Below are 19,991 nucleotides of genomic sequence, written 5' to 3'. Positions count from 1 at the left end.
AGGCATATTTTCTTTCTTTTCAATGTGTATTTACCTTGACAATAAAAGATAAACCCCTACTCAACAACAGTGACAATAAAATGATCACATGTGTGCAATCAAAGCAATACTCTATCTCCAATTTTACAAATTTGGAATTCCAATTTCCTGTTATACACAATTTAATTACCTCATATTATAATTTATATGTAGTTCTGAGTTCTATGTTTTAAACTTATTCTTTTGTTTATCTACAAAAAAAATGTTATTTTTAATGAGAACATGACAGCCCGTTGCACTAGCACCAACAATTTGCCTAATAAACTCTTTACCTTTGAGTATTTGGATTATATGTAGAGTTTTCAAACTTTATGGGGCATCAGAATCACCTAGAGTGCTAATAGAAATGAAAACAAAGATTGCTCTGCCTTGAATGTGCACACACACATGTGTGCACACACATACACACACACATACAGTTCTGATTCAGTAAATCTGAGGTGGAACCAGAGAATTTCCATTTCTAACAAGTTCCCAAAGGATGCAAATTCTGCTTTTCTAGGGACCACATTCTGAGAACAACTGATCTAGGATTCTTTGTCAGGAATTCACTCGCTTATCATGGACTTCACTGCTATTCCCCACCTGGAACCTATTCCCCCACCAGATCCAAAAATCTACATTCTTAAGTAAAATATTTTGAAATGAATGTCAAAAAGCTGGGTCATAGTTCACTTAATATAGATCACATATTATCCTTCAAAGACTATCTTAAACCTTAGAATTAGGCTAGACCTTAATTTGATTCTGTTCATTGCAATGAAATGAAAATTTCAGATTACTGAGAGGCAGAAGCCAGTAACAGGATATCATAATCCCTTTATTTCCTAAAAAATATAATCATAAGCAACATTCAAATATTCCCTTTCTGTTTCCAGGCCTCTTCTAAGGTGGAATTCTTCAATTTCTGATCACCTCCGGGCCTCCCACTAACATGGCTGTCCGATGATGGGAAAACCCAAAGAAAATTGAAGCAACTCACAGCCAAGCTCTGTAAGGGAAAACGGACACTATTCCCAAAGAGGGGAGGTAGTCTAATTCCTTTTATTTTTGTCCTCTTGAGGCAGACATTATGTGCCCTAAGTATCCATCTAACTTAGCACTCAAGACACCGGAAAAAAATTTATTCTATCATAATGCACGGAAAGTAAGCCAGAACAATTGCTAAACAAACAGCTGTTCCTACTACAAAAATTGCAAATATAACATTTTTTATCCTTTGTTGTAGTATAGGGCCTATTTTTTAAGAAATAAAGCTTCTTGGAAGGAGCTCACTTCCCATGAAAAGGACAAATTATTGCTTGATGATGTCAGAAGGTCTCATGTCCATTGGGCTTTTTCTAGGGATTCATTAAGAAAAAAAGTTATGAAAATGTTACCATAATATTAATCTCTCATTCATTCATCATCTTGGGAAACCCTGGTCAAAAGAACTTTCTGAGTTTATTTCACATATGTACTCCAGTTAGGAACATGATTGTAATAAATGTCCTTCTTGTTTTCTCTGGCAAAATACTATGCATGGCTGCTTATCTCTCTTTGTCACATATATTATCCTTCATAGTTTCTGACTGTATTTGGATATTCTCCTAAAACCTCAAATTTCAGTTTTCAAACCCTGGATTAGGCTGATAAAATTTCAGAAACTTCATTAAATTCATTTCATCCTTCTGTAGGAGATCACCTCTCTAGAATAAACCAGAAATAAGTCCATATTTTCTCTGACTCAAATCTTTTCTGGAATAAATCTAAGAATTCACTGAGATCATGCCTAGAAGAAGAAATGAAAGTATTACCTATGTCTGTATATCCTTCAGCTCCCCACACAGGAGCCCAAAGTTACCAGAATAACATTCCTTTGTTCTCTCCATTGCTATTCGATGTAGTGAAAGTGAGTAATGATAAGACTAAATTTCTCATCACTACTCCTCAGAGCATGGTTTAGGAAAACAATACGATTTGCACACACCTTGTGACCCATCTACACTACCCACCTTCACACTTCAACCGGGTCGTTGCCCACCACCATCCAGCCCTTCCACCTGGATGGACAATATGGGATTCCCCAAGCCAGCTGGGGGCTTTTCAGGTGGCTCAGTGATAATGAATCTGCTTGCCAATGCAGGAGACTCAGGAGACGTGCGTTCGGTCCCTGAGTTGGGAAGATCCCCTGGAGGCGGGCATGGCAATCTACTCCAGTGTTCTTTCCTAGAGAATCCCATGGACAGAGGAGCTTGACAGGCTACAGTCAATGGGGTCGCAAACAGTCAGGCACAACCGAAGTGACTTAGTACACACACCCGCAAGCCAGCTGGGGATTGTATATTACTGGGGTGATTGTGCATGTTTTATGGATCTTGGACTGTTGTTGCGGCTTTGGAAAGGCTGATTATAAGTGATGATGAAATATCAGAGTGGAAATACCCTTGTGATTGTGCTCGGTCACTTCAGTCATGTCTGACTCTTTGCGACTCCATGGACCATAGCCTGCCAGGCTCCTCTGTTTAGGCTATGGGATTCTCCATGCAAGAATACTGGAATGGGATGGAAATACCCTGGGATATCTATAAATATGGAGCTGGAGCCTGTGTGCAAAGACAGAGCTAAAGCTCTGAGAAGTGTAAGCATAAACTCATGAGTTCAAGGCATGAGGAAGTGTTAAATTGATGAGGGAAAGAGCAGACTCTGGGAATAGGAGGAGAGAAAAGGACTGGAAGAGAGACAGATCACCTGGAGAGGTAGAAGCATCACTTAGAAAATCCAGTGTAACTGCAGCCCGGAGAAGAGAGCACCTGTCAAAGAATTAGTCCATGTCAAATAAGACTATTTCCAAAAGGCCATTACATGTAGCAGTTGCGACACCATTAATGACTTTGTATAAATTTCAGTGTTGACATTCACAAGTACTCACTTAACAGTTTCTTCTGCACAGACAAGTTGAAGGAAAAAGAAAGGTCATTTTCTATTCTTCCCACGAAAGAAAAAATAACATTCCGAAGTTACCTGAATGAAGAAAACTAAGCCAGAGCTGAGAAAACTGATTGAAAATTGGCTTTGATTTGTCTTCTCTAGGAAGTCCACCCTGATAGCCCCAGGGACACCCATGTGCCTGTTCTCCAGGGACCCTGAGCCATTTCCCACATTGCCTTGTACTCACTGATGGACTGGGCTGGACTCTGAGTGCCCCAGAGTCAAAGCCTGGGGATCACCTCTCTCTTTGGATCTAGAAAAAGTATCCAATCCAGAAAAGAAAAATGAGTAATGAAATGTCTGTGGACTGGCATGGGGAGAAAGGAGAGTGTCAGTGCTTGTTGGTAAATCCCAGTGTGTTTTACAGAAATCCTTTTTTAACCATAATATATACATGTTGCCAGGATTATGACAGTTATTCAAATTAGATAGGCTCTTTTATGAAAGATTTTCATTTGTATTCACACACAAAAAAAAACCTACACACATGAACAAGTGCCAAGACTGATCAGTCTATTTTTCCCTCTAACTGACAGCATTCACAGTCATTTTATTGTGTCAAATAATGTTGCTTTCTCCTCTCTTTATCTTGCTTATGTCTGACCTTCCATTAAAAGTTGCTTAGAAACTGCTTAGCAGTCAGGGGTGCTGCTCGCTCACATCTTCCTTTTGTGACTTCTCAGCTATTCTCTGGGTCCGTTCCCTTTCCATAACCGTTTTTTAGGCTTCTTTTCATCTTCTTTCAACAGACAAGACTAAGCCCAACATTCTCCTTCCATTGAAAGGAAACATCCGCAGCTTCGGAAGCTTTGCTGCATACAGCAGCTTCCATACACCTGCCAGTTAGAGAGCAGTAGATTAGCAAAGCTTCCATGGGCTTTTAAACTTTATTAACAGCTTTGCACAGGGTGCTAAGCAAATCATACATTTTTTTTTTAAATGACGAAAATGTAAAGCCCATGATGCTCAGTGAAATCAACCAGATCTGGGGTATATGGAATGAGAGTCACGGGGCTACCTTGCACAAACAACAGGGATTGAGCCAGACTCTCCTGAGAGCATGAGCCAAGCTAGAATCTTAGAACAGAATTCTACAATAAATACCCAAGGAATGGGGATTTCCCCAGGGCAGCAACAGTCAGAACAAATCATCCCCCTCTGTCATCCTCATCTCAACACTTCTATTGGTATAACTGATTAAATTGAACTGTATACCAAGGATGACTCTTGGAAGGAAGATGCTTCAGTACAACCTTTATTATATGCCTACTATGTTTAGGTGTATTCTAGGACTTCCCAGGTGGTGCTAGTATTCAAGAATCTGCCTGCCAATATAGAAGATGTAAGGGATGTGGGTTCGATCCCTGGGTTGGGAAGATCCCTGGAGGAGGGAATGGCAACCCACTTCAGTATTCTTGCCTGGAGAACCCCATGGAGAGAAGAGCCTGGCGAGCTACAGTCCATAGGGTCACACAAAGTTGGACATAACTGAAGCGACTTAGCAGCAGCATGGTTAGATGATATTCTAGAGTCTAGACAGTGGATTGCAATGGGAAAGGGGAAATAGAATAAGAAATAGGAAAGGCACAGTCCTTCCTTGTTAAAAACTCACAATCATGGACAGAGAGGAGACTAGAGATACACTGCACAACTCTAAAATACTATTAAACCGTGCTGGCTCTGTAAACGAAGTATTGCAGGACCAATGGGAACAGCAGGATAAATTCTACCTGCAAAGCGAAGAGAAAGCTAAGGGGGCTAACAGAAAACTTCTGGAGATGAGGAATACAGACTAAGCTTGCATAAAGGGGATTCTAGTGGATGAAAGATATTGTGGAGACCTGAGAGGTGTGTATGGAAGAGCAGATAGGCAAGCCCACCATTATTCCCCGTGAATGGACCATGAGAGTGATGATACATTTATCATCAGCCTTTGACCCCGCCAGCTGAGCCAACGGTTCCCTCACCTGCTGCCTTCCTCCATTGTGGAGTCTTGGAAAATCACTTCATTTACATATATGTTGCTGGTATTTCCTGACCCCAAAACCAGGACAGGTAATATGATTGTGATATTTTTTCAGATTTATTAGATTCTTTTTATGAAAATTTATAAGGATATAATTAAATAAGAACATGCTACAGTCTATCCCCATTGTGATAGTCACACTCCTAGTTGCATTTTACTTATACTTGTTTTTCCTTTTTTTTCTTACTGATCTTAATTTTGCATAATCTGCAGTTTCATATAATCTTTGAATCTTTTTTGTAAAGGGTGGAATAGAAATGAATAAAGAAGAAAAAGTATACATCTAAAAGTATATATAAGTAATGAATCATGTTTATTGAAAATAACTACATTCAACTAAATCATACTTGTCTAGGAATACTGAAGAGATATAATTCCTGATTTAAGCCCAGCTGTTGAGAAATTTTTAAATACAAGCACCTCACATTCTTGATGCCAGCTATTATTACTCTAATATAAGCAAAAGTGAAAATTTAAGGTTAAAAGTTGACTCCTCACGGCTACAACTTCAGCTTTCTACCACATGTAATAGAACTTTAAAGGAGATAATCATGAGAACAGTGATCTGAAAAGAGTAATTTTCAACAACCTGTCTGAGAAGACGAGGTTTTTCAGAGTGAGCTCTGAAAAGTCCTGTTATTTTTGCTCTGGATATGTTACTCCATAGAAACCAAGCCTAGGGAGTCAGTATTCCAGTATTTTCACCACATATCAATGTTCTACCAATTTATCAAATCCAAACTAATATTTGACATTTATCTAAAATTGAAAACAAAAATCATATAAGTTTGGATGAACACAACATTTCAAAAGCATAGATTTTCCAAAATGCATTGTTTTCAAATTTTTTTGTTTAAAGTCCTACTTTTTCTACATTAACAAACAATGCATTTGCCTCTCAAATCCTTCTCTCCTTTTTTTATTTGCCTATATTCAGGATAGTCACATATTAAGAAACTGGATCTCACCATAATTTTCAGAATCAGATGTGGAAGAGGGTTTCTGTGCAGAACTACCCTATGTATTACCAGTGCATTCAGTTTTTTCACTTTCTTGTTGAAAAAGAGAAGGGAATGGCCATTCATTAAGCACCTACCACATGGCAGGTGTTCTGCTGAGTGCTTTGTATACATTATCTCTCTTAATCCTCATAGTAACCCTATGAGGAAGGCAGTTTTATCCCCATTTTATAGCTCAGGAAACCCAAGCTCACGAGGGATAAGTAACTTGCCCTGGGTCACCCAACCACTGGAAGGATTACAACCTTGGGTCTAACTGCAAAGCACCGAATCCTTCCACAAGACATGTCATCTCCCACTTGCAAACACTTCGCAAGACATTTTCTATTTTCATTCTGCTATTTTAGCCTTGTTCATAGATTTCCATTTTGAATTATATATATATCTTCTATCAGGATCCTTTTTGGTGTTTCACATTTTTAAACTTTATTCTTAAGGCACTTTCACACCTGGGGAGACAATTTGCTTTCCTTATGGAAAATTTTAGACCATATTGTCACTATGAAAATACCTTGTGATCTAATTTAAATTACTATGAATTGCAACTAGCATTAGCGTGAAATTTAAGAAAAAAATCATACCGCAACAATTGACCAAATGGTGAGATTTTCCCCTTTATTTTCCATTTTTCCTTTTCTGGGTATCTGTTCCTGCAGAACAAATTACTCTAAAACTTAGCACTATAAAACAACATCCGTTTTATTATATCTCATTATTTTTGTGGGTCGGGAATTTGAGTAGGTCTTGCTTAGCTGGTCCATTTTTATGCTCCACGTGGCTGAAGTCACTGGGCAGGATTCAGTTGGCTGACTGGCTGAGCCTGAGGCTCCAGGGCAGCTTCCTTCTGCCTGGGTCCAGGTGGGATGGCTGGAGGGCAGGGCTAGGTTGGAACTGTCAAGTGACGCATCTTACACTAGCCTCTCAAACATGGAGGTCTCAGTACCATCAGGCATTTTTTTCCTTTGGCTCAATGGTAGCATGCAGGATTTTAGTTCCTTGACCAGGGATCAACCTTGTTCTCCCTGCAGTGGAAGCATGGAGCCCTAACGACTAGACTGCCAAGGGAATTCCCAGGGTCATCAGACTTTTAAGAAGGTGACTCAGGTCTTCCCGAGAGTGCCGACGGAGACAGGAAGTAGAGGCCACTGATATTTCAAGGCCCAGGCCGGGAAACTGGCACAGTATTACTTCCACCATATTCTACTGTTCAACAGTCACCCGGTCATCCCAGACTGGATGGAGGAGAAATTTTTAATGGGAGTGCCATCAAAGATTTTGTGGATTTGTAACAACCTTATCACAGCCACTTTTGATGCACAAATCATCTACTTCAAGAATCTGCTAATACAGTACAGACTTTAAAATCATTCATTGATAGGAATTTGCAAGAGCTTTATTGGAGGTATTTTTACGAAAGATATCCAGGCTTCCCTGGTGGCTCAGTGGTAAAGAACCCACCTGCCAATACAGGAGATGTGGGTTTGATCCATGGGTCAGGAATATCCCCTGTAGAAGGAAGTGGCAACCCACTCCAGTATTCTTGCCTGGGAAATCCTATGGATAGAGAAGCCTGATGGACTATACACTCCATGGGGTCACGAAAGAGTCAGACATGACTTAGCAACTAAGCATGCACGCACACACGAAAGATATTCAAATAATCAAAAAAGACAAATTTTTTAATTTTTTAAAAAAAATCAGCCAGTTCTTATTCAGCATAAAGACATCTGGAAAAACTCATGAGAATAAAAATATTCTCCAACTTCCAAACTCAGTGCAGTTTGAGGAAACAAAAAATAAAGGTTTTGAGCCTCATTAAATACCATAACTCTGGTTTAGCTATTTGTTTCCATTCTTTTTATCTAATCTACAAGGTGATTTACAAACCAAATATTAGCCTGGTATGGGTCTATATGTAGAATTGGCAAAAGTTCTATCTGTATAAGAAACATAAGGCTGATTTTTAAAATCTGTTGCTGCTATGGCAGAAGCTGCTGGCTTTGTACAAAGGTCTTTGCCACTTCTTCCATCACAATAGGCTTGGTGGGCATGTAAGGGATTGGCAGGCTGATAGCCTATTTTGTAAATAAAGTTTTCTTAAAACACAACCATATTCATTCTTTTCATTTTGCCTATTACTGTTTTAGAGCTACAACAGCAGAACTAGTCTGGCAAATAAAGTCCAAAGTATTTACTATCTGACCCTTAAGAAAAGTTTGACTACCATTCTAGGTCATGTCTCCCAGCCTCCTTTGTAGTTAAGATAGTGTACTTCGCCACTCAGTCATGTCTAACTCTTTGCGACCCTTTGGACTGTAGCTCGCCAGGCTCCTCTGTCCATAGGATTTCCCAGGCAAGAATACTGGAGTGGGGTTGCCATTTCCTTCTGCAGCGGATCTTCCCGACCCAGGGATCAAACCTGTGCCTCCTATGTCTCCTACACTGCAGACAGATTCTTTACCTGCTGAGCCATCGTAGACGCTTAGCCATGGTCTAAAGCTTTGCTGGTGAGTGGAAGTCATGTGCCACATAGGACTGGCTTCTTGGGACAATAAAGAGCTGTTCTTTTGCCAGCTACACCCTACTATAACAATAACTTAGTTTTGACCAATGCAAACAATGCCTTAAGGGATGGCAGAATATAAAAGGCATAGGACCATGGTGGCTGAATGACCATGAAGCAGAAAGGTCCACCAAGTTGGGTCACCTTCCCTGGATTCTCACATGCAAGGTAAACAAACTATCAACATTATACTACTAAAACAGTGGTAGTTTCTTTATTAAGGCAATCAAGTTTTATTCTAAGATAGCTTCACAATTTGAACTGCCAATAAAATATATAAACTAACACAAGTGGATCAAAAATACTAATCATTAATTGCAGAAAAAATCCCTATCCAATTCATTATTTTTATATTTCAAGTAGGTGAAGTTGGGAGTTTAGGTCTTCAGGAAATGATCTATGGAGTGAAAAAAAAAAAGCACAAAAACAAAAATTGTGATTAAATGTTACTCTGAAGCCCCTACTTATAAAATGCAAAACAGCTTTTTCTTATACTTAGTTGCATTTCATAGAGGCTTTTACAGATCAGATTCGCACCCTGTTTTAACAGAGACCCTTCAGTCACTCTGTGGATATAGGCAGAACAGAAATCCAAGGGGAATCTGCACACAATCATGTGACCCCATCAGCTTCAACCTCTTTGCATTCAACTTTTGTGTTCTTTCCATCTTTCCACACAAGATAAGTGATCTGTCCAATCCACAGATAATTAGAATGATTTTGACACAGGAAATAAGTAATATTTTGATCATTTGTGTAAGTAACATTGATGATCTGTCTATCACCTAGAGTCTGAAGTCAAAAAGTCATCTCTAAATGGTTGTTAAGATAGCGAACAGCCTGTGTTCCTCTAAATTGTTTACTTATAACAATTTAATACATAAATTGCCCCTCTGTTTCCCATTCCTGGTTTGGTGCATTATTCTTGGGGCGGTTAAAAAATCAGAGAGATAAATATATAAAAAGGATCCTAAGAACCCCACCATCAAATTCAAATGATTAAACAGTAATTAGAGATACATATGGAGCACAGAAGCTTTAGTGGGTACGTCAGGAAGAGCCCAGATCTCCTTATAGTCTGTAGACTTTATTTTTTATGCCTTTATTGTTAGACTTGTACACCATTTTCTTGAATGCCAAATTTAGGCCTCCTTCCTAATTAAAGATCTTTTCAAGCCTTTTTCAGAAGCCATTGGATTTTGATTAGCCCACAAAGGAAGGTTTTCTCTCCTGGGCACATAGTTCTCTGTCTCCATAGCAGTTAATTGAGTAACAGAATAATGGTTTTCTTACAGGCTACACAGAGAAGTTGATGTCTCTTTAGTCTCTGGGAACTGCAGTGACATTCACTAATGCTTGGTAAATTTAAGCCCAGGATGAGAGACCAAATTGATGTATTTGGACATATCTCAGTCTGATGTTTCCTGAGCAGCTGGGTCCGTGAAAAGATACGTACCCTGGCTCAAGGCTTTGGCTTTCATCCTAGGTGAATTTTTCATTATGCCCCTATTCCCTTACCTCACTAATAGAGAGGAAACCAGAAATAGTGACTTCTTTGAAAAATTCAATAAATTCTATTTTTACAGACCAAACTTTCCTGTGCAAAGCACAGAACCTACAAAGATGTTTAAGTTCTCAGAAAAAATTAGTGTATATGCATACTTCTGTGTATATGTGTGTGTACATCCCTCTCCTTTCCCAAATACCGCTAAAACCATGGCTTATTATTTGTCTATGTTTTAAGCAGAGGGAATGGAAATTCATTAGTTCCTTCTTTTAATTTTAACAAAATTGTTTTCTACTCCACCTAGTAAGAAAGTAGGAGACTACTTAATCCAGGATCTAGTGGCAACAAATATTTGGATGACTATATGCTCTCTTAATATCATATAGTCATCCAAACATTTGTGTCCACTAGATCACAGGAATTAAAGATGTCCACTATCTCTTAGATGCATACTTTAGACAATATGAATAGTCTCCAGCTTAGCACCAGAGCCAAACTCTTCTCTGCCTCTTTATATATCTACAGTGCTGGTTTAGTCACTAAACCATGTCCAATTCTTGCAACCCATGGATTGTAGCCTGCCAGGCTTCTCTGTCCATGGGATTTCCCAGGCAGGGATACTGGAGTGGGTTGCCATTTCCTCCTCCAGGGGATCTTCCCGACCCAGGAATCAAACCCAGGTCTCCTGCATTGCAGGTGGACTCCTGCACTGCAGGTGAATTCTTTCCTGAGTCATGAGGGAAGTCACTTATATCTACATTTGTATCCATATCTATATGTAGCTGTACCTATGTATTCTATCTCTGTGTCCTCCTTAAACCACACTATAGAACAATACAAGGGATTTATAAATTATTTTGCAAATGGGAAAAGAGACAAAAATATTTAAGAAGTGCCAACAACATTTGAAAGATGGAAAATAAGTGGACAAGTGGGCATTGTCTTATAGTTGAGGAAGCCTAACTGAAGTGCTAAGGGTGAAATGCAGATGAAACACAAGGCCAAGAAAGGTTCAGGGCTTGGAGCTGGGGAAGGCAAATATGTGAGGGTGGGGTTGAAACTGGAGAATTTGGTTAATTATTTGCATCAGTAGAATTTGCCTCGACCTCTTTGTTTGCCAATCACACATCTGAGTATCTGTCTTTTTCCACTTCTGCAAGAGAAGGGATTTTATTTTATTTTATAGACTCCAAACAAGTAGCTACTTGCACTCATATCTTTGTCTCAAGGTCTGCTTTTATGAGAATCTATCTAAGATATCAGCACTTTACCCTCCGAAGGAAAATATTTCTTCCTTTGTTGATTTCTAATTTGCACCTTATAGTGACCCTTGTGCATTCAAATTTTATGTCTGAATTTAGTGAGATGAACAAGCTAGTTAGAAGACGTGAATGTCTACATCTCTGCAAATCCATCAGGAGATGTAAACAAGCATGGAAATAGGAAGGAAAAAATCTTTTGAAAGGAGAGGTGGGAAATGCATGCCCCTGCACTGGGAAGATTTTCTTGGACCCCTTCATCAGGGTAGGCTGAGTCCCTTCTCATTGACAGAAGCAAAAGTCTAATTGCCTAGAGGCCAAGACTGGAGGCCTTTGAGATGCTGGAGTGTGGGGATGGTGTCTTCCTGCTGTTACAGCTTTGAAGATGTATGAGATATAGCCTCTATGAGCTAAGCATTTGTCGGAGAGTGTATGACCAATTCCTTATTTTGCTTCAGAAAAGTGGGCAGGTCATCAAGGAAAAAAGTGAAATTTGAGAAGGTCTAAAAGGAGGAGTAGATTTTTGTACCTCTAATGTTGAAAGAGAACACAATATTCTGAGAGTTACAGATATCACAAAATCATTGAGGTTGCTAGATGCCATATGATTGAAAACTAGACATGTCCTATTTTATCCAACCAGCATCCATTTCTACATCCTCTCATTCCTATTTTAATTTGAGAAATTACTCAACCCAATTTGTGTCATCATGGTGGAATAATAATCATGGTGGATTGTTTGCCATCCCAAACAAAAGGGGGTCCTGGGTCCTACCTTGGCCAGATCCTACCATCACAAAACAGCAGAATAGAAATGAGACCTAATCTTGACCAGTCAATAATCACAGTCATTCATGAGTATTCTGAAACAAAGCCATGTACACTTTTCAATCAATCAACCCTTCTCTTATTGAGAAATAAATCCTAGCTGACTCCAGGCCTGTTGTGGAGACTGAATACCTGGACAGAGGACACAAAGCAATCATGACACTCAACATAGTAATCGTGAGTTAGGGGTTTGCTAGTTCACCATCACTGCATTGTTCTGTCATTAATGCTTTTAACTGACCTGTACCATGAGGACCTTCCTGTGAGTTTTAGCATAGTTAGTGCTGGCACAATAACTTACATTCAAAAGGCACTCAATATATATTAATCAAATTGAATGTATAAAACTTTATAAACTTGAATAAATGTTGAATGGATTACTAATATCCTTTATAAACAAATATAGAGGCAATATCATCCCCTTTGACTTTTAAATATCTTTTTAAAAATGGACTTTCTAAAATATTTGCCAAACTTCGAACGATCCTCCCATTTTGAGCATTTATTATGTCTCAAGAAAAGTGCAAAGGCCCAAAGAACAGTAAGATACTCAACCTGAATTTAATGATGATTTAGACCTGCTTAGTAGTTAATGTTTCAAGTTTAAATCATGTGTTACAGAGAAAAAGGCTGGAACCAAGGAAAAATGTTATTTAGTCCATTGACCTTGAGTAGAATTTCCCAATTTCATATCAAGGATATAGTGGTATTGACTTGCATTGGAAATGCCTGAGAGCTTTCTTGCCCATTTTCCCTTAATACAAGGTTACTAAGCAACATCTTCACATAAAACAAAGTACGTGGGATCAGAATGTGATAACTCCTGGAAAAGACTGTGATATGTGATAATGATGAGTTGTGCTTTTCACTGATGTTATACAATATGAGAATTTTCTTTTTAAGGCATTTCAAGGTGATACTACCACTGCATGTCTAAGTCAATTGATTCATCTCTAAAATACATCTATTCTGCCACTGAAATATCTCTCAATAGCCTCATATAACATAGTTAAATAGTGAAAAACTAAGGGTGCTTACAGAGGAGTCTAGAGACAGGAGGAAGGTAGAAAAAAGAAATAAGTGAATGCTGAGGATGACTTTGTGCCAAGCCTGGTGAAAAGACTGCATGTTAATTATTTCACATAGTTCTCAAAAAAATACGATGCAGTAGGTATTATTATTCTAGTTTTACAGCCTAGGGAAAATAGTGATCAAATAGGATTCACAACCAGTCCATCCTAAAGGAGATCAGTCCTGGGTGTTCATTGGAAGGACTGATTTTGAAGCTGAAACTCCAATACTTTGGCCGCCTCATGTGAAGAGTTGACTCACTGGAAAAGACCCTGATGCTGGGAGGGATTGAGGGCAGGAGGAGAAGGGGACGACAGAGGATGAGATGGCTGGATGGCATCACTGACTGGATGGACATGAGTCTGAGTAAATTCCAAAAGTTGGTGATGGACAGGGAGGCCTGGCATGCTGCGATTCATGGGGTCACAAAGAGTCGGACACGACTGAGTGACTGAACTGAACTGAACTGAAACTGGATTGAGTTTATAATATGCCTCTGGAGAAAAGTATCATCTCTTCTTTACTATATTTCAATGTATAAAATATAATTATTTTATGTATTTCTTAAACATTATTATGGATTGATTTCCTTATTGTTTACACTCATGTATCTACAACCTATGGTAATGCCTTCCAACAATGACTCTGACCTTGGCCAGAGAAATCTACTGATTCACTGTGATCCCTATCAAAATGCCAATGGCATTTTTTTTTCACAGAACTAGAACAAAAAATTTTAAAATTTGTATGGAGCAACAAAATACCCTGAATATCCACATTGATCTTAAGAAAGAACAAAGTTGAAGACATCACACTCCCTTTTTTCAAACTATACTGCAAAAATACAGTAATCAAAACAGTATGGTACTGGCTCAAAGACCAAAACATAGACCAAACATAGACCAATGGTACAGAGTATAAAATCCAGAAGAAAACCTATGCTTTTGCAGTCATCATAGACCAAACATAGACCAATGGTACAGAGTATAAAATCCAGAAGAAAACCTATGCTTTTGTAGTCATCATAGACCAAACATAGACCAATGGTACAGAGTATAAAATCCAGAAGAAAACCTATGCTTTTGCGGTCATCATAGACCAAACATAGACCAATGGTACAGAATATAAAATCCAGAAGAAAACCTATGCTTTTGCAGTCATCATAGACCAAACATAGACCAATGGTACAGAGTATAAAATCCAGAAAAAAACCTATGCTTTTGCGGTCATCATAGACCAAACATAGACCAATGGTACAGAGTATAAAATCCAGAAGAAAACCTATGCTTTTGCGGTCATCATAGACCAAACATAGACCAATGGTACAGAATATAAAACCCAGAAGAAAACCTATGCTTTTGCGGTCATCATAGACCAAACATAGACCAATGGTACAGAATATAAAATCCAGAAGAAAACCTATGCTTTTGCGGTCATCATAGACCAAACATAGACCAATGGTACAGAATATAAAATCCAGAAGAAAACCTATGCTTTTGCGGTCAATCAGTCTCTTCAAAGGAGGCAAGAGTATACAAGGAGGGAAAGACAGTCTTTTAATAAGTGTTGGGAAAATTAGACAGCTATATACAAAAAATAAAACTGGACCATTTTCTTACACCATGTGTAAAACTTGAATCAAAATAGATTAAGGACTTAAATCTAAGAAGTGAAACCATAAAACTCATTAAAAAAAAAAAAAAAAAACCATGGGTAGTAAACTTTGACATCAGTATTAACAGTATTTTTTTGGATCTGTTTCCTCAGGGAAGGGCGTCAAAAGCAAAAATAAAAAACTGGACGACATCAAACTAAGATGCATTTGCACAGTGAAGGAAGTCATCAACAAAATGAAAAGGCCATCTATTGAATGGGAGAAAGTATTTGCAATGATATATCTGATAAAAGGTTAATATTTAAATTGTATAAAGAGTTTACACAATTCAATACCACAAAAAATGAAATATTCCAATTTTAAAATGGTCAAAGGCCTAAACTGATATTTTTTCCAAAGAAGATATTTAAATGGCCAACAGGCACATGAAAAGGTGCTCAACATCACTGATTGTAAGGGAAAGGTAAACCAAAACCACAATAAGATATCACATCACACCTATCAGAATAACTATCATCAAAAAAACACAACAAATAGCAAGGGTTTGTGAGAATGTAGAGAAAAGGGAGCCCTCATAAACTGTTAATGGGAATGTAAGTTGGTGCAACTAAAAGGAAAACAAAATGGAGCTTCATCAAAAAATTAAGAATAGAACTACCCCACCTGCCAATGCTAGAGACTTAAGAGACACAGGTTTGATCCCTGGGTCGGGAAGATCCTTTGGAAAAGGAAATGGCAATCCACTCCAGTATTCTTGCCTGGAGAATCCCATGGACAGAGGAGCCTGGCAGGCTACGGTCCATAAGGTAACAAAGAGTTGGACGTGACTGAAGTGACTTCACATGAATTCATGCACCATATGGTCCACCAATTCCACTTCTGGGTAGCTAACTGAAGAAAACAAAAAAACACTAATTTGAAAAGATATATGTACACTTTCCTGGTGGCTCAGATGGTAAAGCGTCTGCCTGTAGTGCCGGAGACCCAGGTTCAATCCCTGGGTTGGGAAGATCCCCTGGAGAAGGAAATGGCAACCCACTCCAGTACTCTTGCCTGGAAAATTCCATGGACTGAGGAGCCTGGTAAGCTACAGTCCATGAGGTTGCAAAGAGTCAGACATGACTGAGCAACTTCACAGTATGTACCCCTAAGCTTATCGCAGTATTATATACAGTGGCCAGAACTGGAAGCAACCTAAATGTTTACTGATAGATAAAACAATAAAGAAGGTGTGCTATATATTAATATATGTAATGGAATATTGCTTGGCCATAAAAATGAATAAAATCTTGTTTTTTCGGACAACATGGATGGATCTAGAGGCTATTATGCTAAGTGAGTAAGCCAGGCAGAGAGACAACTACTGTATGATCTGACTTATAGGTATAACCTAGAAAACAAAACAAATGAACAATAAAACAGAATCAGACTTACAGATACAGACAGAAGCAAACTGGTAACTGCCACTGGTGAGACGTATGGGTCGGAGGTTGAACAAAATAGAAGGAGCTGATTAAGAAGTACAAACTTCCAGGTATAAAATAAGCAAATCACAGGAATAGAATATATAGCACAAGAAATACAGGCAAAAACATTGCCATAATTTTGTTCGGTAACAGATGGTTACTGGGCTTGTGGTCCTGATCATTTCCTAATGTATCTGACTGCCAGACCGTTAAGCTGCACACTTGGAACTAACATCATATTGTACATCAACTACACTTCCATTTTTGAAAATATATCCCCAGCTTCTCTTTTGCAATTCAAGATTTCCATTTGCATTATATACATTTCTATCTGATTTCTCTGCTCTCTATAAAGACATATGAAGATTTCTCTAGGGTTTTTGTAAAGTACTCTTGCTTCCTGAGGCAGGCCCTGCCTGAAAAGTCTTAAAGGCTCCTCAGTGCAACCCGGACAGCCTTGCCTTGAGTCAAACGGAAGTTAGTGGTCACGGATCCTGCCTTGGAAGTGAGATGGTGTCCGTGAACATATCACTCTCAGCTAACTGATCGGCTTCTTTCAGTTACTTTGGGTGGCCTGTTAAAAGTTCTCTTAAAAAAACTTATTTCATCGAGGAACTACAATCCAACCTGTCATCAGAGAACTTGTCAGAGACTTTTACAGAGATTTTGAGAATCCCAATGGCTCCTGAAATGAGGAACTAAGGAAGAGAAGATGAGATGGCCTATATCAGGCAATCCAAAATTCAAGTGAGGTGTGAGGCAGGAACCATAAATGAGTGAATTGGGTAGAGGAGACTTGGGGCAAACTGGAGTTACACACCCAACTAGAATGGGAAACTGCTGCCCAGCCCAGCAGGTTATAGGCAGGTAGAAGTCCTGGTGGCCAGATATTCCAATTTTTTTGGAGATAAATGAAAATTTTTGTATAAGAAGTAATCCCAATTTTTAGTGATGGAAATTAATCCCATTGTTAAGCATGCTGTTGCTGCTAAGTGGCTTCAGACATGTCCAGCTCTTTGGGACCGTATGGACTGTAGCCCACCAGGCTCCTCTGTCCATGGGATTCTCCAGGCAAGAATACTGGAGTGGGATGCCATGCCTTCCTCCAGGGGATCTTTCAGACCCTGGGATCAGACCCACGTCTCTTACGTCCCCAGCATTGGCAGACAGGTTCTTTACTGCTAGTGCCACCGTGTGCCAGTTAGAACATTAGACAAGGAGGAAAGGAAGCCGTCATAGGTACAAGATACCCAAGATAATAAAAGACCCCGGAGTTTACAAGAGTCAAGACCCTCCCAGTTGAAAAGGGAAGCACCTTGGAGAGGAGTACTTGAAGGACCGAGAGTCCCAGAGTGTTAGCTGGAGACTTGAAAAGCTACAGGAGAGAGCTGTGCAACAGAACTGCAGTGATAGATGAAATTCTCCAGATTTACACCATGTAACATAGTCGCCTCTAGCTACACATGGTTATTGAGCACTTGAAACATAGCAAGTGTGGCTGAGAAACTGAATTTTAAGTTTTAAGTAATGTCAATGTAAATAGCCACAGGTGGGTAGTGGCTATCATACTGGACAGCACAGCTACAGAAGCTCCAAATGAGTGATTTCCAACTTTAGCAAGTATCAGAATCTCCTTGAAGGCCTGCTAAAACACAGATCAGATTCCTTGATCTCTTCCTCCACTCAGGTTCAGATTCAGTGGGAATGGGGTGAAGGTTCCAGACTGTGCACTTAAAACAAGTTCCCAGATGATTCTGAGGCTGCTGGTCCATACGCCGAGAGAACTAACCTGTCACCCAACTTTCAGATTCCCAGGACAGAGTGTTGTCCCGGAGAGAAAAACACTGACCATTATATCATTATTAGTTCAAACACACACACAAGCGTGCACACACACACACACACACACACACACACACACTGGGTGGTCAGTAGATATCCTAGAATTGCCTCTACCACACTAGAAGAACAGGGCAGGTGGAGCTCATCAAGGCCATGAACAATTTTGCTCTGTCTTGGAGAAGATGAGGTCTGCTTCTAAATCAGAACATAGAGCATGTCTGCCTGTGTGGCCCTAAGCCTTGGTTCCACTCTAGCAGGGGGCAAAAGAGAAAATCCTCTATCATCAAGACCAAACTAGACACCTGGTAAAACCCATATGTCAGGAAACTTGATTAATTTTTTCCTTGCTAAGCGTAGCATCAGCAAAGCGCCTGATTTATCCTAGGAATGCACTATTAAATATCAGTGCAGGTCAACTGCAGCTTCCATCCCTGAAAAACACATATTTCAGGTGCGGGGTGGGGGGGTGGGGTGGGGGGTGGGGAAGAGAGTCCCTTAACCCTCCTTCTAACCTTTTTCTTCATTTAAGAAGGCAGACATAGTGAGATTTGCTGTTGTAATACAACCAAGGAATTTCAAAGACATGACCTTATGTTTTAGTCCTAATATTATAAATAAACTTATTCTAGGTAGAAGAATAACACCTGACAGGTTGGTGGGGGTTGGGGGAGTGGAGAGGTCTTTCAGACTGCCTCCATAGTTCCTGGTCAGTACAGCTCTAATCATAACATTCTATTACATCAATAATTCAGTTGGAAGAGTTAGGCTGCTTGCCATGTGTGGAATACCAAAAAAAAAAAAAATCTGTTTTTTTATGTGTTTATGTATCTACACTGTTGCTTCCTCCCACACTAACTCTGGGATTTGCCATATGATTTGCTTCAGCCAATTCAGTTCAGTTCAGTTCAGTCGCTCAGTTGTGTCTAACTCTTTGTGACCCCACGGACTGCAGCACGCCAGGCCTCCCTGTCCATCACCAGCTCTCAGAGTTTACTCAAACTCATGTCCATCGAGTCGGTGATGCCTCCAACTATCTCATCCTCTGTCGTCCCATTCTCCTCCTGCCTTCAATCTTTCCTAGCATCAGGGTTTTTTCCAATGAGTCAGTTCTTCGCATCAGGTGGCCAAAATATTGGAGTTTCAGCTTTAGCATCAGTCCTTCCAATGAATAGTCAGGACTGATTTCCTTTAGGATGGACTGGTTGGATCTTCTTGCAATTGAACAGTAGCAAATTGACATAAGCAGAGACTTTATAAAGCTTTTGCACAATTATTGCACATCTACTGTCTTTACATTCCTAAACTTTCACAATGATTACATGCTCAGGTAAGTTTGCAATATGCGGAACAAAGTCAGATCTGCCCAACTGTCCTAAATGAAGCCCTAGATACATGAGAGAATTTGGCCAAGATTAACAGTGCTGCCTAGTGAACCTGTTATTGATCATGGATTCCTGAATGAGTTCAGTTGACTGTAGCTCAGACTAGGAAAACTGACCATCAGAACTGTGGACCCATGAGAAATAATAAATGATTTTGTTAAGTCAGTAAGCTTTGGGGGTGATTTGTTACACAGCTAGAGCTAACTGATATACTGTGTTTCTTTATAGGTGTGTCAGTTATGTGGTATATCTAGGAAAAATTATGTGGAAAGTTATTCATTATATACATTTACATTTTTGGCTGTTCTTATGTTTACTTCAAGCTTTTATTATGAAATCTATGGGAGGAGAAATTTTAAAGGAGGAAATTAAAATCCTTATTCCATTCGGATATCAGAATGTCA

Source organism: Dama dama, chromosome 28 (genome assembly GCF_033118175.1).
Source record: "Dama dama isolate Ldn47 chromosome 28, ASM3311817v1, whole genome shotgun sequence".
Lineage (NCBI taxonomy): Eukaryota > Metazoa > Chordata > Mammalia > Artiodactyla > Cervidae > Dama > Dama dama.
This window is presented reverse-complemented; position numbering follows the sequence as displayed.